At 41.4% G+C, this 13783-nt stretch overlaps 1 protein-coding gene and 1 long non-coding RNA gene across 15 annotated transcripts in view; one reads left to right on the forward strand and one right to left on the reverse strand.

Moving 5' to 3' along the window:
• epb41l3b (erythrocyte membrane protein band 4.1-like 3b) overlaps positions 1 to 13772 on the reverse strand; it is a 56658-nt gene extending 42886 nt beyond the window's left edge. For 6 of the 14 annotated variants that reach the window (XM_037084935.1, XM_037084934.1, XM_037084933.1 and 3 more), the window contains exon 1: positions 860 to 1002. The gene's annotated coding sequence lies outside the window, so the exon portion shown is untranslated. Of the gene's footprint in view, positions 1 to 791; positions 1004 to 13324; positions 13520 to 13598 lie in introns of those variants that run through there. The other 8 variants (XM_037084929.1, XM_037084931.1, XM_037084930.1 and 5 more) reach the window with 5 other exon arrangements.
• LOC119011636 lies at positions 1184 to 4371 on the forward strand. The gene is made up of 3 exons (XR_005072238.1): positions 1184 to 1637; positions 2000 to 2131; positions 3086 to 4371. It is a non-coding gene; the product is annotated as an uncharacterized LOC119011636 (long non-coding RNA).
• Positions 13773 to 13783: the final 11 nt, after the last annotated feature.

Consider the following 13783-nt stretch of genomic DNA (forward strand, 5'->3'; position numbering starts at 1 on the left):
GGAAACAGGTCAGCGCGAACCAAGGCTGTGATCACACATGTTCTCTCAAATCAGCCTGAACAAGGCCCCACAATGCTGCTGCTGCAACAACAGCTTACTGTGCATCTTAATTAAATTGTCAAGTCAGACTCGGCCATTGCTTTCGGTTCCTTCAAGGATGCGAGGATGCTAAAAGAGGATCCAGACCGTGTCACCCTGCCCCTAACCACGCCTACCGCACTGCAGATCAAAAAAAACAACAACACCCAAGTATGTCGTCTAAACCTGCGACTGTCCAACAATTTCTAATCCATTCACTGTCTTCAGATGTAACCGTGTGTGTGCCGGTGACTCAGCGCTCACTGTTCAATGGTGCTGGGAAATAAAAAACAACATTTCAACCATTTTTTCCCCACTTTCCTTGCCTCGCGCATGCAGCACGTTAGCCGACTGTACCTTCAGCGGCGCGTTTCCTCTGATATATCCGCTAAATGCTTTGACTTTCAGCAGCACGGTAACAGCCGCTACATGCTGCTCATTCAGCGAAAAGAAAAAAAAACACATCACGTCGCCACAATGTTACGCACAAGGCTACAAAACACGCAGGCTGATACAAAACGAGGTTAGGAGCGGTGTTGTCTGACACGTCCCTTCGACTTTTCCGCCCGGCTGAGTACAAGCGGAGGAGTATTTTAATGTTAATTATCTGTCATCGGTCCGGGAGGTGGTCAGACGAGCAGAAATGAGGCAAAATGAGAGGAAATAACAACAGCGAGCTACAAAAACACAGGGGGTAAGCGTGCATCTCTTACCAAGACAAGCCTAGTAGAGTAAGATTAGAGGAAAGCAGCAGTAGAAATGTTTTTTTTTTTTAAATTACCAGGTAAACCGTCCTCGTTCAGCTGGTTATGCGAGTCTCATTCGCAGTGGGCTTCTGTTTCCTGACAGCGGTGCTACTCTGCTGCAGTTCCCCCTCTCCAGCAGCCTATCACGCTCCACTAGGCTGCTCACAGTAGAATTGTGGGATATGAGGACAGCCGGGGCTTTATTTTAGCAGCACACTCCCCCCAACACACACACACACACACACACACACACACACACACACACACACATCGAGCATGGCAATTAATGGCACGAGGTTTGTTGTGTACTTTTTTTTTTTTCCAGAATCTCTATTCACGATGTAATGTGATTAAATGAAACTGAATCAGTGGTGGAATGTAAAAAAAGGTCCAATAACTCAAATACTGTACTGAAGGACGGTTTAGATGCACTCATGCTGCTTCAGGTCAGTATAGAGCTAAAATAGAAAGAGCTGATTCATCGATCTGTTGATTAATCGATTTGTTGATCACAGTTAACTGCTATTTATTAATAACAATACACTGCCACACTGCTTATAATCACACGGTTTATACTGTATTATGTATATACACAAGTCTGTTTCTATTTCTGACCCTTTTATTGTATTGTTTATTTTGTTGTATTATTAATGTTAACTATGTACCTTAACTGTCCTTTGCCTGCTGTGACACACACATTTCCCCGTTTGCAGGACTAATACAGGAATTCGGATTATCTTAAAGAAAAAAAGAAAAGAAGGGGCATTATTGTACTTGCACTAGTGTAATTCATTAGTGTACACTATTCATGAGGTAATAATACCATATATTTACATTGTTTCTACTTCTTTTTTACTTACATTTTCTAGAATTAATTTTTTAATGTATTTTTAATATATATATATATTTTGGTTCTATGGCTTTTTAAACTTATATTTTCTATTTTCCTTTAAATTATTTATTACTACTGTTGAATGAATGTTTTATTATGTCTGATAAGTCCCAGAGGTATGATAATCAGTGATATAACTATTTTTGCTATCCCTTTTTTGCTGCTGTAATAATGTCCCCGTTGTGGGACAAATAAAGGATTATCTTATTTTATAAACTAAGATGCATTACTTCAAAATACTTTGCGCTGAACTGAAATGAATGTTTTATTTTCTCTAATGAAGTCCAAGAGATGCGATCATGAGCTTGTGGACACCGAAAACAAGAACAACATCTGGATGCAATATCATTACTGCTTGTTATAATTCTAAATGATAAAGTTCCTAGAGGGGCGCGCTATGAAGTTGGAGAAGAAGGTAAGGATGTTAATGAGGTAATAATACAAACTCAGAAATATTTGTTATTTTTCCATTGCTGGTCAAACAAGCTGTTCTCAGAGGAAAACGAGGTCCCCTGAACCCTGATTGAAGCTAGAAAGGTGGCAGGGTCCCAGATCTTTCCACATAGTGGACCTTTCACGTTTGTTGAATTAAGGCTTTTTCAAGCAACAATAATTATTCTCTGGTTCCAGCTTCTCAGTAATGATGATTTCTCTCTAAACTAGTGTTTCCAAAAATATTGAGTATCAAGTCATTTCAATTCTGAATTGTTTAAATACCAATTTCATGCAGTAATCTCCTCCAGAAATTAATTAACTTGGACGCTGTTGTTGCTAATACACGGTAACAAGCCCTGTCGTATTTATCTTTTCTTAAAAATCTTAAAAAACAAAGCACACGCTACATTAAACTGAAAAAAAAAACCTCTTGATCAAACAATATTACAGTGTTTTGTTGAGACATTTCATGCAAAATGTAAACAAATTAACAGACTAACTTTCCATTTCTCCCAAATTACACAGCTCACACAATCATTGCCTTTATATACATATATGTTTTTAAAGGAGGAAGAATGCCATTACTCTTGACTGTGCATGTTTTTACTGCACTTCAATCCAAAATGAAATACTAGGCTGTATTTACTCTTAACAACTATAATAGGCTAATAAAATATGATTTTAGATAAGATACCAAACTATATAAAGCAAAATAATATTCTTACCAAGCCACAACTGGTAAATGCGGTTAAGTTGTCAGTGCAAATAATTTAGTAATATATTATAAAACTACTGCATAACAATCTCATTTACATTTGATCCATTCCGTGCATTCGTGGCTACTGCTGCCAAAGAATGTACAATGTGTACAATGTATTTTTACTTGTAGTGTAGTATTCTATTTTCTGATATTGCTATTTTTACTTCATTACAGAACCTGAATACTTCTACTACCATCCCTGAACTGAATACAGAATATAACACCAGAGCTGCTCCTGGATTTGAAACGCTTTTCTCAAATACCTTCTGAGTCTGGAGAACTTTAATATTCTCAAATTGACACACATGATCCAAGACACACACATCTGCTGCCCTCTTCTATTGTAGGTGCATTCATGTGGGTCCGCATACACAAATACATAAAACGCAGACATAAAAGCAAGTTTTTAATTAGTGTCTGGTTTGTTCCCTCTGGGGATTTGTGGGTTTTTCGCCTCCCGGTGGGAACTTGACCCAACTCGGTCACCCATTTGACTTTTATTTCATCTAATTGCTTTCATGCTCAAGTCATACACCACATGCCAACACTTACTGTACACTGTGCAAATATAAACAGACGGTCCTGCATATCATGGCTTCGGAGAGTTTTCTGCTGCAGTCGTACATGAATCCCCTGAATAGTGGTGAAAGCATAGCAGGCATGCTCTGCAGAGAGTGGAGTCTAAATGTAATAACACACACACAGGGCAACTCTTATGTACGGCAGCCAGACAGCTGGCTCCTCATTCAGCTTGGAGCCAATTGCAGCATGGCTCATAAAACAAGCTCAATGACCACGATGAATGTTTTTACATATTATTTGCGTTACAATCTGAAACGATTTCACTTAAGTTTACATTTCTAAAACACAAACTACATGCAACCATCAGTGAGGAGAGTGAGGTTCAGAGCTGCAGGAGTCCAACAATAGATTGTAACTAAATATTCCTGTAACCCTCGATGCTGGGAGGAGGAATAATAGCTGAGGAGGGCTGTTTCTCACAAGGACACCGTAATAACTCAGAGCAGTGTCTGAAAATGTGTTCTTACTCACTACAGGTTCAGTTTTCACTATGATAAAGTGGATTCTTGTGACCAATCTAAAAACTAACTCCACATACTCTCATACCATTTCTCCATAGTTTGGTTCTTTCACTTCCTCCTTCATTTCTTGTTAAAGCATAGACGTCACTGTAAATGTCAACAGCTCGGAGTCCCAAACCAAGCTGACACAAGCATAACCACGACATGTCTCTCCGAGAATACATTCTGTGCCATAAGCAGGAACAGCGAACTGCTCTCTGCACAGCCAGACAATAGTTGTCTACATTTAGAGCAGGTGGAGTCTGGCACAGCATTCTCACGACCAGACTGAGCGTCTGAGACGTTGCTCATCGCAGCCCGTCTGGCCAGTGGGTGGTGACTGTCCATCTGTAATGTAGTAAACAATCTCAGATGGGAATTAAAAGGGGTTACACAGGAGCTTGTCTCCAAAATAAACATCGATGTGCTGGCTTTATTGAACAGAGATAATTCCTACAGAGCTTTGAATTTATTTATCCTTTAGTTTGATGTATATGTCTGACTCACTTTCATCTAAAAAATGTCAAGGTGCTATACAAAGACAAACTCAAGTCTTGGAAGCAAGTCTAGATGATGAAGAGTCAAGTGGTGCACAGACAAAAGATAAAAACAGAAGCCAAAAGGCAGCTTACACCAACAGGCCTACACTATCTACCAAACCTGGCAGAGTCCAGTGCACTTGGCTCCAAACAACACTTGTCCCCCTTTAAGGTTAATAGGGAGAACAGAGAGAACTCTATTTAGAAAAAAAAGACAAAAAAGTTAATGAACTTAATGACAGAAGAACTGAGGTGGCTTTTTGCCTGGAGGTTTCATTGAGTGACCATCAAAAGCTTAAAAACAACTCTCAGCAAACTGGCCATTTAACAGCAGACATTTTGATTATCAAAGCAGGTAAATCCCAAGTGTAACTGATATTAATGATGTGTCGATCATGTTTAGGTCCTCCCCACACAGCCTGTCTACAAAGGAGGTGTTTCAATTGTCGGCTGTCATTTTAAGACCAGTATGTCAAAATGTCTCCTGCGAGAAAGAATTGGAGCATTCAGCCTTTCAGGTTTTGGCACATCAGGCAGAAACAGATCAACATGGACGACTTCTGGAAATCCTCTTCTGACCACCTGTGAAACTGAAGTCTAATTCCGTGTTCCAGACAACTCTGACCTTGAAAATGACCTACCTCCTACTAGAAAAAGTACAATGGAACGCAACTCAGAGGCCGGATATCTATTAGCAAACTCACTACACATCTGTCTACCCCGATTTTTTGGGGGGGAGCAGTCGTCCAACGTCACACAACAATGGCAGCACCCACTGTGCATACATCAGCATTTGTATTGGGCTAGTCGATGGAATATTTAGACACATTTCCAAGTATAAAAGTGCTGTTATATAAAATGTATAATTCCGTCTGTGTTGTTTTCCCTCCTCCGTTTCGTTAATATACGCAAACAGCACTGCTGAGTGTGTACAATTGCCAGAGAGACATCATTTTATTACGGTCAGCCACATTTCTTGTTCACTTCAGACATCATGCATCTGGAGCGTCTGAAGGTCCAAAGTTGGAAATTTAGACTAGGAAATTCCAACCTCCAACGCAGCATAACATTCAGTGTTGGTCATCCGTTTACTTCAGCTTTAATCCATTTCTTGCTGGTGTGCATTTGACTTGTCTGACCTCTTGCCTGGCTGGGAATCTGTTGTTCACACTTATAATCAATGGCAGGGTTTTTTTTTGTTTTTTTTCAGTCTGGAGCACAAAAACAATGAGCTAATAATAGCAGACTAAAGCTGCAAAGTGTTGATTTCCAGTGGGATCAGCAGTACTAACAAAGATCCGATGTTAAAAAAGTCGGTCAATGTTCTCTTTAAAATCCTTTCCTTTAACAGACAGCCTTTTCTGATTTAACTGCGTTTTCATGTTTCCCAAAATCTGTTTTCATTGTTTCTTTAACATGTTTTTAACCCGATGATTTTATGACTTATCAGTTTTGTTTTTCTGCCTTTGAGAAGCACACTTTAACATGGATTTTAAAAAAAAAAAGCTCTGTAAATAAATGATTATCATAGATGATTATTCTTACCCTGAAATCAACTAATTGTATATATAAATGACAGTATGGAGAGCAGGCTGACTTAACTGTTTTTTCCTGAATCACAATAAAATTCCAAGAAAAGGCATAATGTAGATTTGATTAGTCACTGAACATAAATCCACATAGCGTTTCAGAGAACAGACCCGCTGGAATATCGCAGTCAGAGCAGAAACAATATTAAAGCAGTACTTCACTTCTTTTTTCAATTATTTGAATCAATGTGTAATACAAAACAGGCAGCGTGCTCAGGCCTTACTGCTGACCAGCTTTATTACTTCCTGCCCGGTGCGAGTCTGAAGGCACTGAACTCTGCCGTCACATGCTTTCAGTTATAATCCTTTACTTTCTTAGGAAAACATTGATGATGACATCCTGAGAGTTACGCGTTTACATCATAATATTACCCACTGTATTCGACTGACAAATGGGAAACTTAGATACAACAGAATAAATCCTTAAGAGATAATTAACGCTTTAAGAAAGCGCTCTACTGTGCGTCACTCCTCGCTCTCTGTATGTATAGTGAGTTGCAGATAAGTGTGAGTGAGTCTTCTGGCCCTCGGAGCAGCCCTTGCTCAGCAGAATGATTAATACCACACAAGACAGACAACATGTGATCTCTGGACTCTACTTAGCTTATGTGGCTGCTTAACTCCTCACTTTTTTCTGCTGCGTACGGACACTCTGTTCCTGTGTGCCTCATCTGCTTCGACGCCTCACCTTGAACCCAGTTAGCCTTGAAGCCAGTCTCCCCCCCCTCACAATTTTCACAAGTATTAGCATAATTGGGGAACACAAGATTGCATTAGACTAATCTCCTTCTTACAAAGCAATTAGGCAGATTCAAGTTTAACTCAACTTACATGAAATACATTACAAATTTAGTATCATCCTGCAAGGTCAAACTGAGGGGAAAAAAACACATTCCTCTCAAATTTTAATCAGCAAATCCTCGTTGGTATGAATATGTGTATATACTCAGTCCTCAAAATCAGTAACCTTATGAACCTCATTACAGCAATCTAATTTACAGTGCTGCGGTCAGAACAAGCCACCTGGCACTTCATCGATACGTAATTACATTGAAACATGTCCCTTACAATACATGGCAAATCAGCCATGTGATCCAATTAAAAAAAAAACAAGCCCGGGCCAGCCAGCACTCCCTGCCATCCCCTGGGTTTTAGGGAAATAATTGCTGGTCTAAAAGGATCCCTGCCCGAACACAGAATCACATTCTCATTTTTGTTTTCAGGCTTTTGCACGGAGAAACACCATAAAAGTGGCTTTGCACTGGATGGTCCATTTTGTACAGATCTTAAAATAAAATTATTTGTAACTGTGCTCTCAATCGAAAACAGCTCTCCAATATTTGAATCCACTATTGAGAATGGAGACTTTGTGGCTGTCATGCTAATCGTTTCTTGTTACACTTTGAACTGAATGACCTCAATGTGAATTGGCTCCAGCTCTGCTTTCTTCTTCACCCCCTAACTACCCAAAGCCACCGTCCCCTGCTGTCCGGCTCTACTCAGCTGTAAACGCCCTCACTCCCAAAGGGCTGCAGGTCAGTAAGCATACACGCCAAATTACAGTCTGATTCTGACACGCCAAACTGTGCCAAGGCTCCCACATCAGCCCCCTATCCCAAGCACGCCCTCATCACACAACACCTTCTATTAGAAAAATCTTTTCCAACTTTGGCTCCCTTTCATGTGAGGCCAAGGATACATACTGCAGACTGAAACATGCACATGAAAAGGGATTATGACCAAGACAGTGAGGAGCACTCCCTCTCTTGTGTTTTTGCATGTAGGCAGCACATCTTATCTTAAGGAATCGTAAATGTGTTCTGTGTTTGTAACCTTTGGAAAGCGGTAGGCCAGTGATTGTGCCCGTCAAAGTGATTGCGGACGAGGCATTTTTAGAGAAAGGGAGGGGCAGCACATGTGAAGTGTGTGGTTGGGGGGAAACGGCAGCAGTATTTAGAATCAGTCTTCTCTCTTAGAGCTTTGTATGTATATCAGGACCACCACTAGCATATGAGCTTTGGATGGGATGGGGCTAGCTGGTTACCATGCTAACCATGTACTCCCCATCTGTTGATAATTTAAGCCAATTTTTGAAGGTTTTCCACTACAATTCTTCCATATTGCACCCTTAATACCTTACCTTGTCTGTGAGCCTGAATCATGTAGTCATAAACTATATTGCCAAAAGTATTCACTCCAAATAATTGAAATCAGGTGTTCCAATCACTTCCATGGCCACAGGTGTATAAAAGCAAGCACCTAGGCATGCAGACTGTTTCTACAAACATTTGTGAAAGAATGGGTCGATCTCAGGAGCTCAGTGAATTCCAGCGTGATAGGATGCCACCTGTGCTACAACTCCAGTCAGGAAATTTATTCGCTCCTAAATATTCCTAGAACTAAACTGTCAGTGGTGTCATAACAAAGTGGAAGGGACTGGCAACGTCAGCAAGTCAGCCACAAAGTAGTGGGCCACGTAGGGGGGGTCAGCGGATGCTGAGGCGCATAGTGCACAGAGGGCACCAACTTTCTGCAGAGTCAATCGCAACAGACCTCTGAGAGGCTAAAGCAGTGTTAGCCTCGCTGTGAGGCTGCAGTTTGGAACAACGGTGCTTTGAATTGAATGCTAACATTAGCATGCTTTCGATCACAATGCTAACATGCTAACATCAAGCAGGTTACCATGTTCACCATCTTAGTTTAGCATGCTAAATTTGCACTAAACACAAACCACAGCTGGGGCTGAAGGGAATGTTATTAGCTTAACAGGTGTTTGGTTAAAAACCAGCATAAGTTTAAGCGAAATTATAGTCCAAGAGGAAAAGTGAGGATCACCAGAGTTAATACGGTTAATCCTGAAGGGGGCATGAATGTCTGACCCTGTACCGGTTTTGTATCAACACAGACATCCACGGAATTAAATGTCTTTCTTGATATACAATATGCAACCTGGAAATGAACAGATAAATTGCCCTGTCCGATATATCTATGGATGTTAGCTTAGCAGATATACTGCATAGGTGCATACATCAGCCAAAAAGTAGAAAATTTAAAAACAACAACGGCAACCTCAATTTGAAGCAAACCTGTGTATACTTTCTGTGATTAGTTATCTTATGCTGAAAAACAGATAGACTTGTCCTTCAGTCCTTAAGCAGGGATAAAAGGAGGCTCAGTGCCTAAATGTTCACTGCAAAATAAGCAAACTGGTAACAGATTTTGGCAGGAAACTAAAGTCCCTTCACAATAGCACATTTGAGGAGGAGTTCAAAGAGAGCCCAATCTGAAGCTAACCCACTCTCCACTATAAATACCCTGTGACTGTCAAGGTGCCATCCCAGGAGCTGCAGCTTTATAAGGCAAAGACAGCCCCATACTGCTCTCAAGTGATCAGGCAACACTGGGGAGATAAGGCAACTCCCAACAAGCTTATCTCCCCACTCAACAAGATTGAGTCATACGTGTGATCTCTGATCGTGAGCAGCACTGTGGCCACGTGCAGAGCCCAGCTTACTTCAACTAACTGACAGCGACTGACCATACACCTGAGGGCAAGAAGGCATTGTTTCATTTGCATTTTACACTAAAAATAGCACGAATCGCCTGAAAATGCCGGTTATGTTTTCAAGTAATTGCTTAGTCAAGGAAATGTCAAAAAGCAGTCACAATGTCTTGGGGCCTGAGGTGACATCTTCAGACTGCCTCTGATTAATTGATTGATTTGTTCAACAAAACGGTCCAAAAAACAAACAAACAAAAAAATCAATCAACAATGATTTTCAGAAAATGAGAGCAGACGGTTTTTTTCTTTTAAGGAGCTTGATCCTGCGCATAGCTGGGAATCTTAGTTTAAAATATTATTAACATTTTTCATTTTTATCCCATCTTATAGACAAACCAATTGACAATAACCTGGTAAATTAAAAGTCAAAATGTTTTAATATTTTTCAGCTGCAGTCCTAATTGATTTGGAATATTGTGTTCGTCTCAGAGCAAAAGAAAACAAAACAAAACAGGGCAATAGCATATTGCATTAAGGGATGAAAATAAAAAAAAAATATGACTATTCTTACATTTATTGTTAAAAGGCGAGGGAAAAATCTAGGAACAATTATCTGCAGACATCGAGGAAGTCATTTTTATCCCACTGGGAGTTTAATAATGGAGCCATCATACAGTCTGTGCACTGTGGAAAGGTTGTGGGCGTAATGTGATAATAACTCAATACTCGGCTCGGGCCTTTCATTCCAAAGAATGTCTACAGAAAATTACTCCAACCTTTGCATGTCTTTATCACTGAATCGCGATAACGGCAGAGATTTGCAGACCATTTCTTTTCACCTTTAACCTTTTATTTCTGACTCACGCACGGCCCCCATACATAACCTTCATTCTGTCAAACACAGCGCAATGAGTCACAGCACTAAAACAGCACCAGGTAAAATAACGTGCTCTCCTCGCAGCACAATGCCTATGCTATTGATCATGATCCGAGCTGAGAGTAGTATTGATCTGAATTCCAAAAACGAATGGTGAGAGATAGCGAGAGAGTCTTTATCACTGGCAACATGAAAACAACAGTAGGAAATGTCTCCCGTAAGAGCCTCAGGTGTCCGCAGCAGAACATAATAACTGTGAACATGACCGACTCTTCCCGAGCCAAAGAGAGATTTCATCTTGGTATGTCATCCTGTGTGAGGAGCAGAGGTGCATGAGAGGCGGTAAAGATTGAAATGACATTCGGAAGAGATTTTCTAAGGGGGAAAGAAATTCCTTGATTCTAAGCAAAAGGTCACCGGGGTCACAATATGCTTTTTACTTTAGGTCATCAAAAGTGGCCTTTCAGTATACGGCCGATTAAATGTCTTCAGACGTTATTACCTGATGTAATACACAGTTCTGGCACATGTGCTCGCTGCATTCAAGTCAAAGTCAGATTTTGGAAATTCCCTGCTGCTTGTCCATAATTACAACCTTCCTGTGTTCCAGTGGCCCGGCTTGGAAAAACCAAGGCAAGAAACATGGTCACCCGCGACATTTATATACACTTTCCCATGTAACAGCTGGTGTCACGTAATTTACAGTGTGTGTTACACGGTTTACTATCCGTATGTGCAAACGTTCCATTTTAAACTGACAAGTCGTGTGAGTTTGATATTCAGACTTTCATACGGTGCATTACCGTCGTGTGCTGCCAGCTAATGAGCTGCATCCAGGAAACCTCTTGAAATAATACACGTGTCTACCACATTTCTTTCTGATCCGGTTCTTAGGATGAGTTTAGGTTGTGTTACATGTGATAATTCTAGGGGCTGCCTCCTGATTGTCATATCAACAAAGATGCAATATGGAAAAATTGGCAACCTGTTGAATTCTTACTGCCAACAAGTATATGCAGCACAGTTATCACAACTTTGTCATGTCGTCAAAACTGTTATGTCTTTACATTCTGTTGATCACTTTGGTTAATTTTTTAACATTTTTTAAACTGAATTGTTTACATATTGCACCTTTGCCACAACTTGTTGTTAGGGGGATGGAATCAAAGTATGAAGGAGACAGCTGCAGCCAAGAATTCTTTTCTCTTGTCCTAAAGAAGTCGCTAACTGCTGCTAATTGTAGCTTCTAGTTAGCTCAGTTAGCCGTAACCTTGGGAAATGTGTTTACACCACCAGCACAGGACTGCTAGGTGGAGGAGCTTTTGGGGAATGAGCAACAAAACTTGAGCTGGGCGATCAGACAACGAAGCAGGCCTGGCAGCCTCCCAGTCAACACGGCTGGACGGGGACGGAACACAGACTTTGAGACAGACAGAGGTCAGTTTGACAAGAGGGAATGTGGAAACCAATACAGCAGCTCCGACAAGGACTTTAGTCTCTGTTGTCTCTAACTTAGTCGTCAAATACTAACGCTTTGGTTTGGTGCACAATTGGTACACCACTGCCCATGTGCAGCAACTTCCAACTTTCTCCCAAACCACTGCACCTTCATTGGGCTGCCTGCTTGTCAGCTGCATTGTTGGAGAAATGACACATGTTGGACTTTGCTTTACCTCTAGTGCACCGCACATGAGCTTTGGTTTCTGGCTTTGTGAGAGGTCTGACTGTAATTTTCAAGGCGCAATCAAACACTTTTCTTTAAATACGGAAAATTGCATGTTACATGAAACCGGTATGGATGGAAGAACAACTCTCGACGTCCTCTGCCCACACGGTATGACATACAGCAACGACACTTGTGCCAGGGTCTCTTAAAGACAGACAAGCGTAGCAGCTCAGCAAGTACATCCGTTCATCTATTCATTGACACCTCGCAGTCAAACCTGCTCGTGCCACCACCAGCCACAGAACATGACGAGTCTCACGGACTTTGCCCAACCTTATCTCTCCTGGCTCCTGCACCTTCGCCTCCATCATTCAGCCCCATAAATCCGTTTGAACTGCTGGACTGTAAGATCGACCATGTGGCTATATAAAAAGCAAATGGCCCACCTTAAAAATATATGATTAAAAGGACTAAAATTCAAATGAGACTTAATCACACAGCCATATGCACTAAGGGACACTGCAGATTTGCAAAAAAAATATGACCATGCAGTCATGTTAAGTACCTCTCTGAAGTGTTAAAACAAAGAGCTCTTCCTTCATTGATTCATGCACATTTCTATTTTAGGGACATATAAGCGGAAACACACGCTGTGAAGACTTCCCATTTCCGAACTGTCTGTCTGTGCCGAGCAAAGTTCTGATCAGGTGTGTGTGTGTGTGTGTGTGTGTGTGTGTGTGTGTGTGTGGGTGAGGAAAAAACTAGTCGTGCTTGCTCAGCAGTTATGAGTTAAGAAACTGTCCAAGAAGTCTGCTGATGTCGATCTCATGACAGTAGAAGACAATCAGCATGTTCAGATGGCCTCAGAGCCAATGTCAGAGAGGAGTTTGAACAGTTGAGAGTTCAGATAAGTCGGTCTGACACCAGACAGGACAGAAAACTGGTGGTTTTAGGATTCAACCGGTTGCTTTTTTTAAAAAAAAAACCTCTTGAAGTGACACATTGGCCTTTGAGTTACAGCCTTAATGGCAGAAGCTAAACTACATGTCTCTTTAAACATATACAAAATCTGCTTTGTCTGCTATGTGTCAACCGCCGCAGTTGTCATGTGTCATACTTCCCGCTTTTGTGAATGAAGGCTACAAGGCTTGCACTCACCATTTCACATTCCCAAGTGAGGAAGACAGCAGCAGGTCGCGGTGCGTTTGGAGACCCCGGTGGGTGAAACGGAACAGACACATGAAGAATGAAACAAGTCATTAGTGAGTGGACACACACGTCGTGGAAAAATCACCTTTTGAATACGTCAACGCTGCCAAAAATGAAACAAAACTCAGCTAATTCACAGACAAGCGAACTGTCTTTTTTTTCTTAAAGTGGAGAAGTTCTGCGGTGCACGCGAAGTGTCACAAACACAGCTGAGCAACTTTACCTGACTCTTCTCGTGCGGGCACAAAACTCCCCGAAGACCAGCCTGACACCCGTGTGTGTGCGTTACCGGCAGACAGGAATCCCTACGCGGAGCTCGTCCGGGTGGAAAGGACCAGACACCTGTAAGCGCCTGCTTTGGCAAACCTTCCCGGAGACGGGGCCGAGCTAACCCCGCCCCCCCACGGC

Source organism: Acanthopagrus latus, chromosome 21 (genome assembly GCF_904848185.1).
Source record: "Acanthopagrus latus isolate v.2019 chromosome 21, fAcaLat1.1, whole genome shotgun sequence".
Classification (NCBI taxonomy): domain Eukaryota; kingdom Metazoa; phylum Chordata; class Actinopteri; order Spariformes; family Sparidae; genus Acanthopagrus; species Acanthopagrus latus.